The sequence below is a fragment of the Lonchura striata genome, chromosome 1A (assembly GCF_050655825.1).
Source record: "Lonchura striata isolate lonStrDom1 chromosome 1A, ASM5065582v1, whole genome shotgun sequence".
NCBI lineage: Eukaryota > Metazoa > Chordata > Aves > Passeriformes > Estrildidae > Lonchura > Lonchura striata.
This window is the reverse complement of record NC_140741.1, coordinates 11,212,642-11,229,308: the sequence shown is the minus strand read 5'-3', so window position 1 is coordinate 11,229,308 and position 16,667 is coordinate 11,212,642. Positions and strand designations below refer to the sequence as shown.

The window sequence follows — 16,667 nt, the reverse complement described above, 5'->3', positions numbered from 1 at the left end:
AAGGTAGAGCACCCACAAAATGGGAATTTCTGCTACTTCCAGCATCATGGTGCTGGGCAACTTGGTGCTCATTTTTCTTGTTATTCATGTCGAGTTTTGGGGCAGGTAGCCCTTATTAGCCTTGAAAAGTCCCACAGCACAAGGAGCATTACGCTGTGGTGGTCACCAGCACCAGCTGTAAGGTTTTTTGCCCTGGTGAAACCTCTGTCACTGATGTTGAGTAGGGAAATGAGCAGGTTTTTTTCCATTACAGTACAATTGAAAGGGAATGGCAAACAACACTGTACTCACATTTCATTGGCTGCACAGAAGTGTTGGCTTTTAATAACATCTTCTTAAGATTATTTATGTAGTCTAATTGCCATTTTCCATATCAGTTCATGCCCTTTGTGTATCTTAGATAACATTGTTGTGTTTCCTTTGACTTAACATTTGGTGTGTTGTGAACTTGCCAATAGTGAGAGCATGTTGGGCTTGCCTCTGTCTGATCCCTTCCCCAAGCTGTTCATTAAGGAACAATTCATTATTAGACATTGTAAATTCTGCTTTTACACTGGAGGTCTTTGTAGCTACACTTGGAGGGGCTCTTTGCCTGTGCTTCTTTTGTTAAAAATTATATAGGTTTTTTAAATGCTGAGAAATCATTACAAAACGAAATGAAAGAAGTCAGGCAAAGCTCAGCACCTTTTTCTGACTGGTTCTAGAAGACTGTGAAGTGGGCAAACCTGAATTTCCCTAGAGGCTGATCTTGCTCAGTTCTGAGAGTTAGGCTTGGTTTTCTCTAGAAAATTGGCCATTCACATGAGCTGTAATTAGATCCAAACTCCTTCTGCCAACTGTATGACTCCCCTGACAATTTTTGAGCAGGATCCATGAAGATCCACTTAATACACTAACCAGAGCAGCCTCCTGGGTATCTGTACTATTGAAGAGCTGGGATAAGGCATTAGATAAAATCATCTGAACCAAAAAATGTGTACAGAAAAAAACCTGAAGCTGTCATCTAATCGCAGCAAAACACTTGCAAAAAAACCCCAGGAATTAATATTGGCTAGATTGCCAATGACCTGATGATGTTGATTGCTAATGATTAAAAATGTAAGCATAAGGAAGAAAAGATGTTTTCAGACCCTACAAAATCTAATAGCTATAGCTGCAGAAAGACGTTCCCGAGTAGAGAGGATGAAAACTATTACAGAAAGAAAAAAGGGGGAAAAAAAGGCATCAAGGAAAGAAAACAGCTCTTCCCAGAGTATAGTTATCTATGAACCATCATACTGGCCTCTAAACTCCTCTGTCTCTCCAGTCATTTGGGAGTCAAGTCCCTGTAAAGGATTAGCTCAACCTCCTAAGATCTGTGAGAATTAAGAAAAGTATTGTGGTTTTGGACTTTTTTTTCCTCCTTCTGGATCTTGGACTACACATTAATCCAATGGCCAAATCATAACTGTGAGACTGTGGAACTTGTGCAGACACATGGCATGTGGCATTTCTATTTTTTTGTTTTCAGTTTCTAGTGTTAAAAATATTTCGCAGTGTAGTCTTTAATTTCTACTACAAGACGACAGCCTCACTCTTGGGAAGAAAAACAATATTTGATGCAAAAATTCCTCCTCAGAAAGGCTTCCAAAAATGAAACAAAGGAGGAACAGATTATTCTTTCCAGAATCTGTGCTAAGACTCTGAGCAAGTTCCCTCTTAGGGAGTACCCAAGAAGTAATTCTCCCTTTTTAGGCCCACAGAAGCCACCTACGGTGCTCCTGTGTAATAAAAACCCAAGAACACCTGATTGTTCTTGGAAAGGAAAGGTGTTTAGTGTTTCCTGTAGGCTGGGGAGGACTGTGAACCAACAGTATTGGTAATTCAAAAAGGAAACGCAGATATGTAATTCTGACTCTTTTTCCTGCCAAATACCCTTGGGACAAGGGTAACATTTCACCAGCCTGTTCCCACTGACACATTTCCACAACTTGCTTGCAGCCCTTTGCTGGCTGCATCTATGTTTTTGCACTAAATCTTTTCCCTATCCTGAAAGCTCACCTCAGTTATTCCTCTGCCTGAACCTCTGGTGCCCATGTCTCTGCTGTCCCCCTGTCCTCTGTTCCTCCTCTTCTCCTTCAGATCATTGCTCATCACCTGCTTTTCCCACACAATTGCTGTTTCATTTTTATTTCCAACTACTTGCTCAACAACCTTTTCAAAGTTTGTATCAGAAGTTTGTCCTCTTCTTCATTGCTGATCTCTTGGTTGCTGAGGTGTTTCTGTAAGGGAAATAACAATCCTGCTTGCCCCAAGTAGAATTTAAGTGTTTTATAGTGGAGGAAACTCTGTGCTCCTTTTTTGTGTTGCAAACTGTCAACTGCTTTTTCAGGTCTTTGGTTTTAATACAGGACACATAGCACTAGAGACTGGAGTAAAAATGGTGGGGAGTGGCATGTTCCTGATTTCATTTAAATATTCTGAATGCGAGTACTCTGAAAGACAAAAAAAGTTAAGTTGAGGTATGCTCTAGGATTTTGTGACAATGGAAAGCTGAAAGGGAATTAATTTGTGTTTTTCAAGATAGAGTTCACATTTATTCACTTCTTAACCACTCCCATTGCCTTCATTCATTCAGCAGATAAAGCTGCTCTCTAAACCAATAGCTGTTAGGCTTAACATATTTCCCACCACAGTTCTGGAACAAAAACATTTTCATTTGTTTCAAACTGGAGTAATTTCCACTTTTTAATGGTAAAACCAATACATATGTATACATGTCTCTATATAGGCACATGTACATAAAGATAAAAAATGTATTAAGACTAGGTGTATAATGTGAAAAATTGAACTGGAATAATTAAGCTATATGAATGAATTTTAACATGAACATGCTTTTTGCACTAAGATCTCTAGAGAATGCTATTTGTTCACTGAACAATTGAAAAAACTGAACCTTTTACTATCTTGCCAAAGGGATTTTTCATAACTGAGATACATGGAAGATTTATACTTGAATGTATGCTTATAAAATTTACATTTTTATTGTCACAGTGCTTTTATTCAGTGCTCAGCTTTCTATTTTGAGTGAATCAGTCAGATCTGGTTTCAGTTTAGGGTTTCAGCACTGAAACTGCTGCTGTTCTGCTCTTTAGCAGAATTGTCCTGTGCCTGAGCTAGATGTCACATCCTTGCCTTTTCCCTAGAAATTCCCCAGGAAGATCAAGGAGGTGCTGTACATCTCTCTAATTTTTCTTTCTGCCTCGTCTTCATGTCTTAATTCTGGAGGAGGATGCCCAGCTCTCTAGCCAGAGTAATCCAGTCCAGTCATGCAAAGTTTCTGTTACCAGAGTGCCTTTCCTGGATGTCACAGTCCTTTCTGCAGAGGGGAGGAGCACCCACCTGGCTCCTCACAGACTCCTGCCACCCTTCTGCAGCTTCCCAGGGTGAATGCACTGTGCCAAACTGCAGCTGGTAGCATTGAACTGATTCTCTGCATGCCAGGCCAAGCCACTGACCCCCCACCTTCAACTGCCCTGTCCTCTGCTGCTTTCAAGAATTCCTGTGCATTCCAAGATGCCCCAGTTTATTTACCTACTAAATTCCAAATTCCCTTTGTTCATCATGAGCTCATTTCATTTTCTCCAATAACTACTATTCCCAGCCTTCTCTCTCTTAATCACAGACTCTTTACTGAACCATTCCTACTCTGATTAGATTCTTTATTTGCATTCTAATATCCAAGTGTTGTTTTCCTCTTTAGTCTCCATTCCTTTGTTTCGCTTTAAATTCCTCTCTGGTTACAGCAGGTTTAACTAGCAATCAAATCAAGCTCTGAGGTACAACAAAGTGGTTGCCAAAGATCCAGACCTTTCAGGTGAGGTGAACAAAATTTAGTCCCTCAGCTGCTGTGCATTCATGTGCTCTCACCTGGAAAATATCTAGCAGGGAGTATGAGTATTTAAGAATCTGATTTGGTAAAATGAAAGAAACTTGTTTTGAGCTCCTGTTACCGGTGAATTTTCAAATGGCTATAACCTGGCCAAATCTGACTTTTCAGAGCATGAATAAAAGATTAATGTAAAAAGCTCCTCTTCTTTTGTGTTAGGATTGATGGTCCCATAAGAATGTTCTCTCTTGGTGGGGAAGAAGGTAATTAAGCTGTTCTTAAAACCAGTAATAAATCTCTGGTTTTTTTCTTGCTCTAATTCTTAATAATGATTTGGTTGGAATCTTACATCTTCCCTCCCATTTAACTAAAACAAAAAATGAATCAGAAGCAGAAAATGAGCCTGGAAACTTTTAACCAGAACAGTTGGTTTAGTCATGTTTAAGTAACTGGAAACTGTTCAGTGAGCTTTAATAATATAGGTAGGTCTTATTTTACTTCTAAGAGGAATTTTAGTGTGGAATATATGTGTGTGTTTTATTAAATGTGCCAAGCTGAAGTCTGTACTGTTTTCACTATGTAATGAGTATTGTATATTTAAATGTAAGAAATATACTGAGACTTACTGGAAATCTGAAGAATATGTGAGCTCTCAAGGTGTTTCAGTTTAATAGACTAGTTCTATAGGATGTACTGGATAATAAAACTTGATGCACTTTATAAAACCATGTATATTTTAAAAATATATATCATAGTGAAAGTGCTTGCTTTCTTGGGGTCTGCCATGGATTTCCTGAGAATGAGCACAGTGATTTAGCCTTCTGTTTCTATTTGCCTTATCTTTAAACATTTGCCTATACATAATCCTTTTTCCTCCTCTGTTTCTTATAAATGCTTCTAAAGCCAGGATTATTCTTTAAATGGGCCTGTTGTAACTTGCCTGTTTGATGGTCCTACTTTTTTCTCTTGATTACTGGCAGAATTTAAAATACAACTGTCAGCTAGTTTTTTTCTAAACCTATATTGATTCCATATGATGACGTGTCTGGCTTAGATTGTGCTTTAAATCTGTCCTAAATAAGCATAATCCCTTGTGTGGAATCACAGAAGTGACAATATACTGATTTTGGGCTCCTCCACCAGCCTGACTGGAGCAGTGTGAGTTTTTTGCTTGCAGTGTAATTGGCTGCTGTTGGTTTGCTGCAGACAACAGATATTTTGTTAATGCCCTGCAGCCTCTGTGGAGCTGACATAACAGTGTTGGCTAACACCATCCTGTGCCACACATTCCTGGAATGCTGAGCTGACTGCTGAACCCATAAATACACCTGTGTTACTCATCACGAGGTGCGGGCTCCTTGCTCAGTGTGTGCCAGGAAGAAATGGGCTGGATGAAAGGGCTTTGTCCAAGCTTTATCACACAGGTTGCTCAGTACACTTGGATTTAAATCATTCAGCCCAATAGGTTCAAACAGACACCACAGGAATCTGAGATGACAGGAGACTTCCTTCTGTTGTCCTTTTGTAAGGATATGCATGTTGATTTACCTCAAACAGAAAGTCATTAATCCATGTGTATGTAATTAAAATGTCTTTGATAACCTTCAGCAGTAAATTACCTTGAGTAGTCTGGAATAGATTTAGAATGCAGCAATAATAGGCAGTACATTGTATGACATTTTGCTTTCAGTTTTGACTTGTTAAACCTGGCTACTTGGATCTTTTTTACCTGTGTGTGCACTTTCCTTATCAATGAGACTTCATTTGAGCATCAAAGACTCCCTTTAGGAAATCAAAATTCCTGGATTGTTGAAACAGAGCCTTGTTGACTGAGGTTCTTTTATTAGACAGGTGAATTTCCCGTGGGCTTGGAGTGTAGCAAAATCACCTTCCTTCCAAACCACATACTTCAGTACAAACAAAGAAGCATCATTTATCTGAATGTCTCATCTGGGACAAAACAGGCATGAGAAGGGGCTTTTCCTCTGTGTGCTACTTGTCTGCTACAGCATAACATTTTCACTATTATTTTCACTATATTATTATTATTATTATTCACTTACCAAGTGTTTGAAAGGACAAAGTTAATTCTCTAAGTACAGGTTTGGAAGTTCACTTGACCAGGGGAGATGTGGGATCAAAATATCCTGCTTGGATGTAACTTGGAGATAAATGGAAGTCTCCAGAGGTTTTACAAGATCGGTAGCTAATGCTGTAACTAGATAATTGGTCAGGAGGTGTTCCAAGCCACATGAAAAAAAAGCTTGGGAAAACAGCCACAGGGGAACTCCTACAGACTTTGATTTGTCACGGAAAGCTTTTGGCCATGGTGAGGGAAGTCTTGGCATTGTCGTGTAAAAACTCTAGACTGGGGTTGAGTTGTCCCGAGGATTTTGGTTTCTGCAGTGTCAGGAGGAAGCAGGAGCTGCTGTAAGGTGTTGACAATCCCAAATCCCAGCACTCTCAACTTGTGCCCACGGGTGAGGGAAAGAGAAGATGGTAATTCTCAAGCAGGTGAACAATCTGAGAATTATTGAAATACTTGCAGCTGAGTCTCGTGTTCTTAACTAGATCTGGTCATTGAGAAGGTGTCCTTGGGAGATACCTGAGCTGATCTGGTGGTGCCAGAGGTGCTTGGCTGTGCCAAGCTAACAAAGGTGTTTTCCATTCAGAGTGATTGCAGGAAAGCAATGCCACATGGAGATTTCTGCTCATGCTTCAGTCACCTCTTTCATCAGAAGGAAGAAGAAAAGGGTAATTTGTGGCTAGACATTTTTATGGTCTTCTTTTGTACTCCTTTCTGTATTTTCTTGAAGTATTTCCTCAGGGAAGCCAAGAGGTTGTGTCCTTATATATGTTGATTTAATATTTCCATATATTTTCCCCCCCAATTACTGACCAGTTGAAACACCTCTTCGTTTTGAGGCTGATATCCAGGAGACAAAATGGTTCCCAGCAAAATTGTTTTCTTGGGATCTGCTCCATGTTCTGAGGGGAGCTAGCTTTGAGTTTGCTGCATTTGGATTAGTTTTAGATGAATTTGTCTGTAATATCTTGATCTTACAGAAAAATAGAGATAAATATCCTCTTGCTGTCTCTGAGGAGGGTTTGCATGACATTCATCCAATAATAAAAGTGAGTGAGTTTGATAAACTTCATGGTATATCTACCAGTGAAACAAAAATAGGAGCTGCAACTTTGTGCTACTTCATGCAGCTTCACAGCTTCAAAATTACTTTGGAAATAAAATGTTAGTTATTTATCTGCATTAGGAGGAAAGGGACCATAGAGAGCTAATATCTTACAGTCCTATTCTATTAAGTGACTTCTATCAAGTTTCCTTTTCTTTCCCCATAGTTTTGAGATTTAATTCCCCTCTGCCCACATCAGCCAAATGAGGCTACAAGTTTGGGTAAACATTTATTAAAAAAACACTTTTTATCTAGAGAAAATTTTTGTATGCTATATCTCTAAGCAATTTTCCTTCTGAGCAAGGTAATTTGGTTTTAACTAAACTGGCTATGGGTTTTGTTGGGTTTTTTTTCCTGAAAAAGAACTTTTGTGTTGTTTGTGGCTTTCCATTTGTTTGTTTCCTGATTCTAAGGCAACACTTGTATCCTTATTGGTCTTGGCCTTGGAGCACTGAATTTAGGGAGCCTACAAGACCCTTTAGCATTGAAATTTCTAGTCCATTTCTCATTTAACCAGAACTTTTGGAGGGATCAGAGTTTAGCACAGCAAAAACCAAGAGAATTTAAGTAATAGGAAGAGAGATATCTTTGGGTTATAAAATGTCCCTCAAGAGTGTACAGAGTTTGTTGGCTTTTCTGTGAGATATTCTATTTTTTTAAATAATGAAATCTTGGATCATTTACTTCACTGTTAAAAAATTATTCTTTTCCAGTTAAAAAATCAGTATATCATTTTGACTAATACAAACCTGTATTTAATTTCTCAGGCTCCATGTACTGGGAAGAGTTTTTATGCTATCTGTTTGTAAAATGACAAATAGAGCTTTGTTTTTGGCAGATACCCATCACATTTTAAACTTCTGGCAATCATGATGATAAGGAAGCTTGCATCTGTGTTAACACTACTGTTGCTGTGTCCTGATTTTTTTTTTTTTTTTAAGAAATATTTAGATTTTACATGGGCATAACTAGACCTGACAGTCAATTTTGTGCTACTGCTGTTCCTCAAGCAAATGCATTCCTCCTTTTTCCCTGTTTATTCATCTGAATGCTGAGTGCAAGAAAAGAGCAACTTGCACAAATGTCTCTGAAGGTTTTGTATTTTTTCATAATTATATAAATACAAGAAATGATAGTGCATGAAAGAAAGGCTGAGCAAGGACCGAAGAAGGTCCCTAAGCTCTAACACCTTGCAGTTGACATGAGCTGTCAGTACTGGTGCACTCCAAAAAAGTTTTTTAAAGCCAAAGTTTCATGCTTCACTGTTATTAGAAGAAAACTAGACTTCTAATTTTTCCAAAGTTCTTGAAATTACTTAATTAAAGCTTGCTGCTGTTTGCAAAGTGGATCCACTTTTTGGGGCTGTTAGGCCAGTTGTCTTTGTCACATCATTTTCTTCTTGTTCTTACTGACATGAATAAGTAGGCTTAAGTTGTGCTGAATTGAAATTAAGTTTTAAATTAAGCCATCCAGGTTGAATAATTAACAATAAACTACAGACAGACAAAAAATGGGTCAGACATGATGTGATGAGTCCTTCAGCGTAGAACACATTTGTTTGAATTGTACAGAAATGTCAGTTTTTAAGCAGAACTTCATGTGAAAGTACATAGGGAGTTATCAGAATTAGGAGTTTTTGTTTGGGTATTTATATATTTTTAATATGTGCATGTAAACATTAAGAAGGATCACTGTGCCTTTCTTTGAAAATGAAAGAAAAGTCTTCAAAGTATTTTCAGCCACATTTGCGTGAAGGCTATTGCCATTTTTTTATGTCTCTGTTTTGGCACCTCTGTACTAACATCAGCCTCTCCTGCAGCTGAGAGCACCCAGCCACTTCTAGGGTGTATTTGCGTTTTTTTAAATAGGGAAGAGTGAAATTCTTTGGAAAGAATAGAATTCACTTTAGATTTAGATTGCTGACTTTAGGGAAGAAATATAATTCATTTTAGATGGTAATTGTGCAATAGTTTTTAAATAAGAAATAAAGAAATTGAGGCTGCTGGCAGTCAGATCAGGTGCCATGCATATCCCTTTTTCCAGAAAGTTCAGGGTTCATCACTGACCAGACATCATCAATCCTACAAATCATCTACTTTTTAAAGTTATTGGCTTATAAGTGTTCTCATGTGAAAAGGTGTGATTAAATATAGCCCATGCCCTGGGGCAATCAAGAATCCTCTTGGATGAAGGGAAAATCAAACTAATGGTGAACAAGCCCCTAGTAATTTCCTGGTATGTTGCTTAAAAACTGACCTGATTTTATTTCCTTTCTGAATATCAGGATAATTGCACGTTTCTGGAAGGTCTGATCCTAATCATGGAGAGTTAAATATGAGTTCAGATCAGAATTTAAAAGAAACCATAGTTCAGTGCAAGAGGCTGCAAGCTTTAATTTGGCATCTTAAGGAAAAAGTATGGGAACACAAATCCAGCTGTTCCTAAGATTCATTATTGTGTCCTTCAGGATTAGTATTAGATCAAGAGGGTCTTTCTGAGCTTGATTTTTATTGTCATCTATAAATTTTGTGTAGCATGACCAAAAAAGTGTATTATTCCTTCTGGATTTTCAGAATGCTATGCAGTTTAAAATATCAAGTATGTAAATATTATCAAAATTAAAACCATTTCAATGCAGACAAATATAATTTTAATTGATTTACAAATGCTTTTTTGCACAGAATTGGCAACCACAATAACCACAGAATCTGAGTCACCAGAACCTACGTAAAACATAGAAGAGACTTCATTTTAGCTTGGATAATGATTTAAAAAGAAAAATGCTATAAAAGCTAAATGTTTGCAGAGGCAGAATGTTCTTTGTGACTCACCTGGTCTTTATCAGAACAATCCTGACAGTGCTTGACCATGGCAGTGTTATTTCTGTGAATTACCTGGCTGCCTTTTCTCTGTTTCCAGGAAAAAAGCATCTCAAAGATAGTTTAAGAAACCAACATTATGAAACTTCTCATGTAAATAGAGTAGATTCTGAATATCTGGGAGCATTTTAGGCATGGAGACCTCATCTATCACTATTCTTCTCAACTGAATTGTTGAGTAGTCTACTCAACAACTGCTACTCACTTTTCAAGTAATTACATTTTTGGTGTATTTTTTGCTCTGTAGTGGTAGGCAGTTTTCTCCTACTTTTTTGATGATCATAGAGACCAATTTGCATTTTGCCATCCTGTATGAGTTAATATTTCTTAACTAAACATTGAAAATAAATATCCATTGCTTTGCCCTGGCAAAACAGCATTTCACCCCAAAAATATTTCTTCACATATATTTTATTCTCGGCTATGTCAATTCTTGTTCTCAAAAATGTACAGCATTTACTCAGCCTGTCCATAGCACTGTGAGTTTTTACAAGGTAATGTCTTTTGGGTTTGCTTCTACATCTGGAAAATATTACTGTATCAGTTTTTTTTTTGCTTTCCTTAACTCACAGTAATACACCATTCATTATGAGGTGAATTATTATTTTTTTAATAAAATACATTAGTTAAAAGAATAGAAATACTTAGCTTGTATTTCTCTTCATCTGTGTCCAAGTATATCATCCCCTGGTCTTAGATGTGGTGCTTGATTCCTGTGAAATTAGAAAATCAGTCATGTTGTGTCTGTATTGTGTTGATTCCAGGGAATTTGCTTTGGAGCCTGAAGGGGAATATATGGAAATCTTTGTTGCAGCATCATTCCCATAACAGACATCAAAATAGTGTATTGTTTGGCTTTGGAGGGAATATTAGAAAAATAGTACAGAAATAGTAGAAAAAAAATTACAATAATTTGTTTTGATCAGCGTAACCTGTAGGGTTTTTGAGGGTTTGAGATTTTTTTTTTTTGGTGAAAACTGCAGCAGGTGAATGAGAAATAATATAAAACAAAGAGGGTTTGTTTGAAATAAAGCATTTATCAACAATTAGAGAAATCATAAGACTTGCAATTAGTTTGCCCTCTTTTGTCCCTTCCCTTGATGGTCACATGCTTCAGGCTACTCTGTTAAAGACAATTAATTTTGTGAGTCACCACAAAATTTCCCTCACCATATGTCTACATTTCTGAAGGTTTTTTCCACATTTTGAGCATCGTGGTTTTCTGTTGCAGACAAATTTTTGCAAGTTTCTGATATGATGATTCTTAATTAGGGCTAGACAAGATCTGAAGGAAGCAATGCAACTGTTAATTTTAGGTTTATTAAATTTCAGACACAGGGCTTGTCATGTCAGCAAAGTCCAGGAGCCCCTTTACCCTGACTATCTGAAGGCAGCTCTTTCAGCTGATCAGAAAGCTCTGAAATACAAAATTTAAAATTCCTGCTAAAATGTGCATCTCGGGTAGTGTAGGCGTGGTTCCACCATCCATCAGCTTTTGTTGTTCTTATGATCCATGCTTAGCTGTCGGCATTAATTACATCTTGGACCAAAAATCTACATTGGTAGTTTTGAATGTAAATTTGGACCACTTAGGGATGGGGAAAAGGTAAACATGGGGAAAAGGTAAACTCCACTTTGTGGGGAAAAAGGCCTCTGAATAGAGTACTCTCTACAGAGCCTGTGTCTGTTTTAGCTAGTAATTACAGTTACTGCACTGTGGAGGACAGCTGTGTATGAAACATACAGAATCAAAAAAGCAGAAATATTTTGTTGTATGCAAATAACAAAAGCAAAGAGTTTTTTGCAGCTGCTTCTGGAGCTTTTTAGACCACAATGTCTGGGCCTATTGGCCCTTTTTGTAGTAACAAGAGTTTAACACCCCGAGTAACAGCATATAAAATATGCAAAAAGCAGCATTTTGAATAAAAACTGTACTGAAAAAATAGTAGATAGTTTTTGTTTGATTGGCCTTCAAAAGGTTTATCTGGTATAAACCAAGGAAAAACAACATAAATCTTAAGGAGCTGAAGAATGGAGCTTTCGTGGGCTTTTTTGTTGTTTTGTTTTGTTTGGTTTTTTTTTAAAGAAACAAATGGTAAGCATACATGATGCCAGCTGCCACAAGTAACAATTGAGGGGTTTGTGTGCGGAGTTTGTGAATTTTTTAAAAAGTACCGAATTTGAACCCAAGCAGTTTCTGTGTGTGGTGTTAACTACTGTTAATTACTGTTTGATATATAGAGCAATTAATGCAAGACTATTTCCTTCTTTTTCCTTTCATATTTTTTCTGTTTTCATGTATCTATGATATTTCATGTATCTATTTTTTTTTCCTTTATTTTTAAAGTAATGATTTATAGACTGTAAACTGGAGGAGGCAAGAAATACTACGAACTAGATCCTCTACCTAGGCATAGAAAAATCACTTCCCAATTGTCCCAAAGAGTAAAATTGACCCTCAGAGCTCTCATCTCCAGTTAATCAATGTCTTTGCTACAGTTTGAGGCCAGGCAGAAAAGAGGCAGAGCTGTGGAGTGCCCGAGGTCAGGAGGAGAAATGTCCTCGCTGCAAGCTGGGGCTGGCTGTGCTCTGTGCCATGACCTGGGCTGCAGTGTGATGCTGCCCATGCTTCAGTTTTAAAGATCCTGATTTTTAATATATTGATGGCTAACTTAGAATCCTAGAAATCTTCCTCCTTACTTTTCCATCCAGCTACTCTAAATCACCCATGAGTTGTCTCATCTGCTCTTGAAGAGGAGTTCTCTTTTAGTCAACAGGTCCCATGCTTCACTCTCCTTGCTGTTAGAAAGTTTTAAATTTGTTGACAATGCTTAACTGTCCTTCCTGGCAATTTAAGCTCATTATTTCTTACCCCATTACAAAAGAAAAAAGAAATAGTACCTTTTTTTTTTCCTGGTTAATTTTTTATGGTTTTGGAGGCTGCAGTTCATTTAAAAATCTCTCAGTGCTTTGGTCACTTCACCTTTCCTTTCAGTAAACTGGTGCAATGTTTCACTCTCCTTATTGTTAGAAAATTTAAATCTCGTGTCAACACTTAATTGTCCTTCCTGGCAATTTAAGCTCATTGTTTCTTGCCCTGTTACAAAAAGAAAAAAATACTACCTGTTTGTTTGTTTTTTCCTTTCTAGTTACTTTTTTATATTTTTGGAGGCTGCAGTTAGCCTCAAAATCTCTCATTTTCAAGTGCTTTGGTCACTTAACCCTTCCTTAGGGGCCAGGCTTGCACCTGCAGCTGTGGTGGCAGCGAAAGCCTCTTCACCATGGTTTCTTTGTGCCTGTACGTGCTGCTGGCTGGCAGGTGCAGAAAAACCCTGTCAGGAAAGATTCAAGGCTGAATGGATGTGACGTGCTGACGTCAATGGCCCAGGCTTCCAAACAGCTTTATAATCTGGAGAAAACACAGCGAGTCTATAAAAAAGCTGTGGGAGTAAAAACCTCTCGGTTTCTCAGTGCTGCACGATCCTTCCCCAAACACTGGCACCCCCAGCAGCCCCATGCTGCTTGCCCAGCCTCCAGCCACTCGTCACAGGCTTGGCTCTGCCCTCAAGGAAGGACAAAATAACTGTGCACAAAGCACCTCTTATTTCCTTGTCTTATTTCCTTGCTGGAAGCCCTTTGGGATGTGTTTTCTTGCCCCTCTCCACAGCAGTGACAGGCTCATTCTCTCTGGCCTGGGACAAATGAGCACACGGTCCAGTTGCTGCCTTCTTTTGGATGTCCCCTGGTGTCTTTATGTCCACCCCAATCTGGTGTGACTGAGGATTTGTCACCATCTTGCACGAGGCACTTACTAGCTAAAACAGACACAGGCTCTGTAGAGAGTACTCTATTCAGAGGCCTTTTTCCCCACAAAGTGGAGTTTACCTTTTCCCCATGTTTACCTTTTCCCCATCCCTAAGTGGTCCAAATTTACATTCAAAACTACCAATGTAGATTTTTGGTCCAAGATGTAATTAATGCCGACAGCTAAGCATGGATCATAAGAACAACAAAAGCTGATGGATGGTGGAACCACGCCTACACTACCCGAGATGCACATTTTAGCAGGAATTTTAAATTTTGTATTTCAGAGCTTTCTGATCAGCTGAAAGAGCTGCCTTCAGATAGTCAGGGTAAAGGGGCTCCTGGACTTTGCTGACATGACAAGCCCTGTGTCTGAAATTTAATAAACCTAAAATTAACAGTTGCATTGCTTCCTTCAGATCTTTTTTTCCTTGGAGTGTGCTGTTTTACACTCATTTTAAACCTGGATCCCTGGGGCCTGTCAATAAAAGGTGTGGGTTTCCCCCACTGCTAGCCAGAAATCCTCCTTTGTGTTGGTTGTATTGTCTGTGTAGAGAACAAGATCATTGGATCAGTCCAGCTGAAATTGTGTTTTCAGCAACAAAATCAACAAATAATTTTCTGTTCAACCTCTGCTTTGCAATAAGCACCAGTACCAATGGAGGAATAAAAATAAATTGGGACTGACACAGGGCTAAGAATGCAAAGCAGCAGCCTAGGCTTAGCTGAGGTTACTCACCAGCCTTGGAGGAATCTGACCATTTCTTATCTTGGCCAGATCATTAAATCTCAGCCTTTCTCCTCTCAGCAGAGTTATCCAGTATTTTACGGTTTTCCCCCCCACCACTGTGTGTGACCAGTGCTCTCAGTGCCACCATGCTCTCACACCATTAGCCAGGTGTCACCTCATGCTGCCTACCCCAGCACACCTGCATCAATGGTAGTGCTGTTTCAAATGTGGCTCTCCCCACAGCTCTGTGCCCTTAAAACTTGGTTATATGGGTTGTTTCTTCCTAGCTTGTCCATGCCTTTGGAGCTCATAACCGAGGCAGATCTTTGATATGAAGTGTGCAGGCTAAGGAGCAACAGAAGCAGCAGCTTGAGAAGGGGGCAATTCCACATTTGTAGGCTTTTTTGAACACCAGCACATTCACCAAACCAGCTCTGCAGAAGTGCCAAGTTTCAGCGCAAGCACAAGAAGCACTGCACCAGCCTTGCACAGGTCTTGAAGTTCAGGCACAGAGGTTCAAGCTTTGTTGAAGTTGGGTTTAACTGAGAGACCCTTCACAGGAGATGTGACCAAGCAAGCAGCTGAGGTCACACTTGAATTTTCAGCACAGCACCCTGGTCTCAAAATGCTTCTTCCTTTTTGTATCCTTATTTCTGCAGCTGTGTGTTCTGGATCCTATGGGACTGTCTTCCCAGGGAATTCTGTTGATGTTCCTGTGCTCCCTATCTAACACAAGGTACTGTACAATAGCACATTACATTTTTCACCCCTGCTTTCCAGATTGTTGCATTTCCCTGATCCCCTTCTGCATGTACTGGTAACAAAACAAAACCACTCTCAAGTCTGTTGCTGCATAATTTTTCTTATCAAAGTCCTTTTCCCATAAAACCTTCGGTTGAAATATTCAACAACCTTAGGAAAACATGTGACTTCCCCTCCTCAATTACTGCCAAAAGTTGGCTTCTCTGTTTAAAATGAGACCTTTAGACCATTTTGGGGTTTATCTACAATAAGCCCACAGATGAGCTTCCTCCTTGACTCTGCAGCTGATTGTGAAACTGTCACAAGGAGAGAGTTATGCACTTCAAGAAGGCATAAATCATGGAGTTAATCATAATCAAACTGCAGGAGTTAGACAGGAATCAGTTAAAGGCACAAAACCAAGCTAGCAGCCATTGCAGCTGCCCTTTCTGCAAATCCATCATTTGGGAAAAGATAAGCATCCAAGGAAAAACAAATGCCTCTTGCTTGAATGCACACAATTTCCAGTACAGAGGTGGTTGCCTTGAAATCCCAACTCTAATTTAATTTGCTTCATTCAAAATATTAATGAGATGCAAGGATGGAGGAGAGAAGGGGTTGTTTTGAATTTTGAGGGGCGTTCTGCTGGGCTTCTCTGGTATGTCTTCAGTTTGGACTTTCTTTGGGGGTATTTTGAGGGTTTTTTGGTGTTTGTTTTGGATTTTTTGCCATACTTACAAAGTTGTCTGTCCTGCCTGACCCAACAGAGATTATCAAAAGCGAAAGTTTTCCAGTCCTCTAAAAATCAATTAGATATTGGACTAAGTGAGCACAGAACTGGGCTCAGAGGTGATGTGCAAAATTCAAACCTGAATTATCAGTTGTCAACTGAAAGTCTAAATGTAAAACCTTCTTGACTCAGATTATTGAGTCCTTTATAAGAATTTCTGTCAAAAGCTTTCCTGTGGTTGTTACTTAGGAGCAAGTGTAGTATGGGTTTAGACAAACAAACAAAACTGCAGGAAACAAGTCTTGACATAAAAATTATTTGCTGCTTGATTAAAGTGGAGGCAGCTAAATGGGTGGGAATCCAGTTTAACAGGGAGATAAATCCCATTACCCTTATTTTATGTTAGGGTTTAGTGGGTTTTGGTTGGTTAATTGGGATGGGGGATTTGGTTTGGTTTTCCAGTTGTGGAGAGGGACAAAAGGAGTCTGGAAGACTCAAGAATAAAGGCTTGAACATGTCTGCCTTCTCCAGGGTGAATCAGCTGTACTATTGTCTTCTCTGGTGAATTTTTAAAAAAGTATTTTTGAAATAGTTCAATTTGATGAAGTGCAGTGTAGCCTAGAGAGGAGGGTTGGGATCCAATGTCCAGAGTAAATGAGTATTCCCAGGAAACTTGGGTGTGGGAGCATTTCCCAGGGAGGCCCAGTGGGTGTTGGCTGTTCAC

General features: G+C 38.9%; 1 long non-coding RNA gene across 2 annotated transcripts in view; it reads left to right on the top strand.

Annotated features, from left to right (window-relative positions):
• The first annotated feature begins 1,746 nt into the window (after positions 1–1,746).
• The window catches only part of LOC146763375 (uncharacterized), a 37,659-nt gene continuing 22,738 nt past the window's right edge, over positions 1,747–16,667 (top strand). The window contains exons 1-2 of one of the 2 annotated variants that reach the window (XR_014952119.1): positions 1,747–6,622; positions 15,132–15,208. This is a non-coding gene — a long non-coding RNA (uncharacterized LOC146763375). Of the gene's footprint in view, positions 15,209–16,667 lie in introns of both variants that reach the window. The other variant, XR_014952118.1, reaches the window with a different exon arrangement.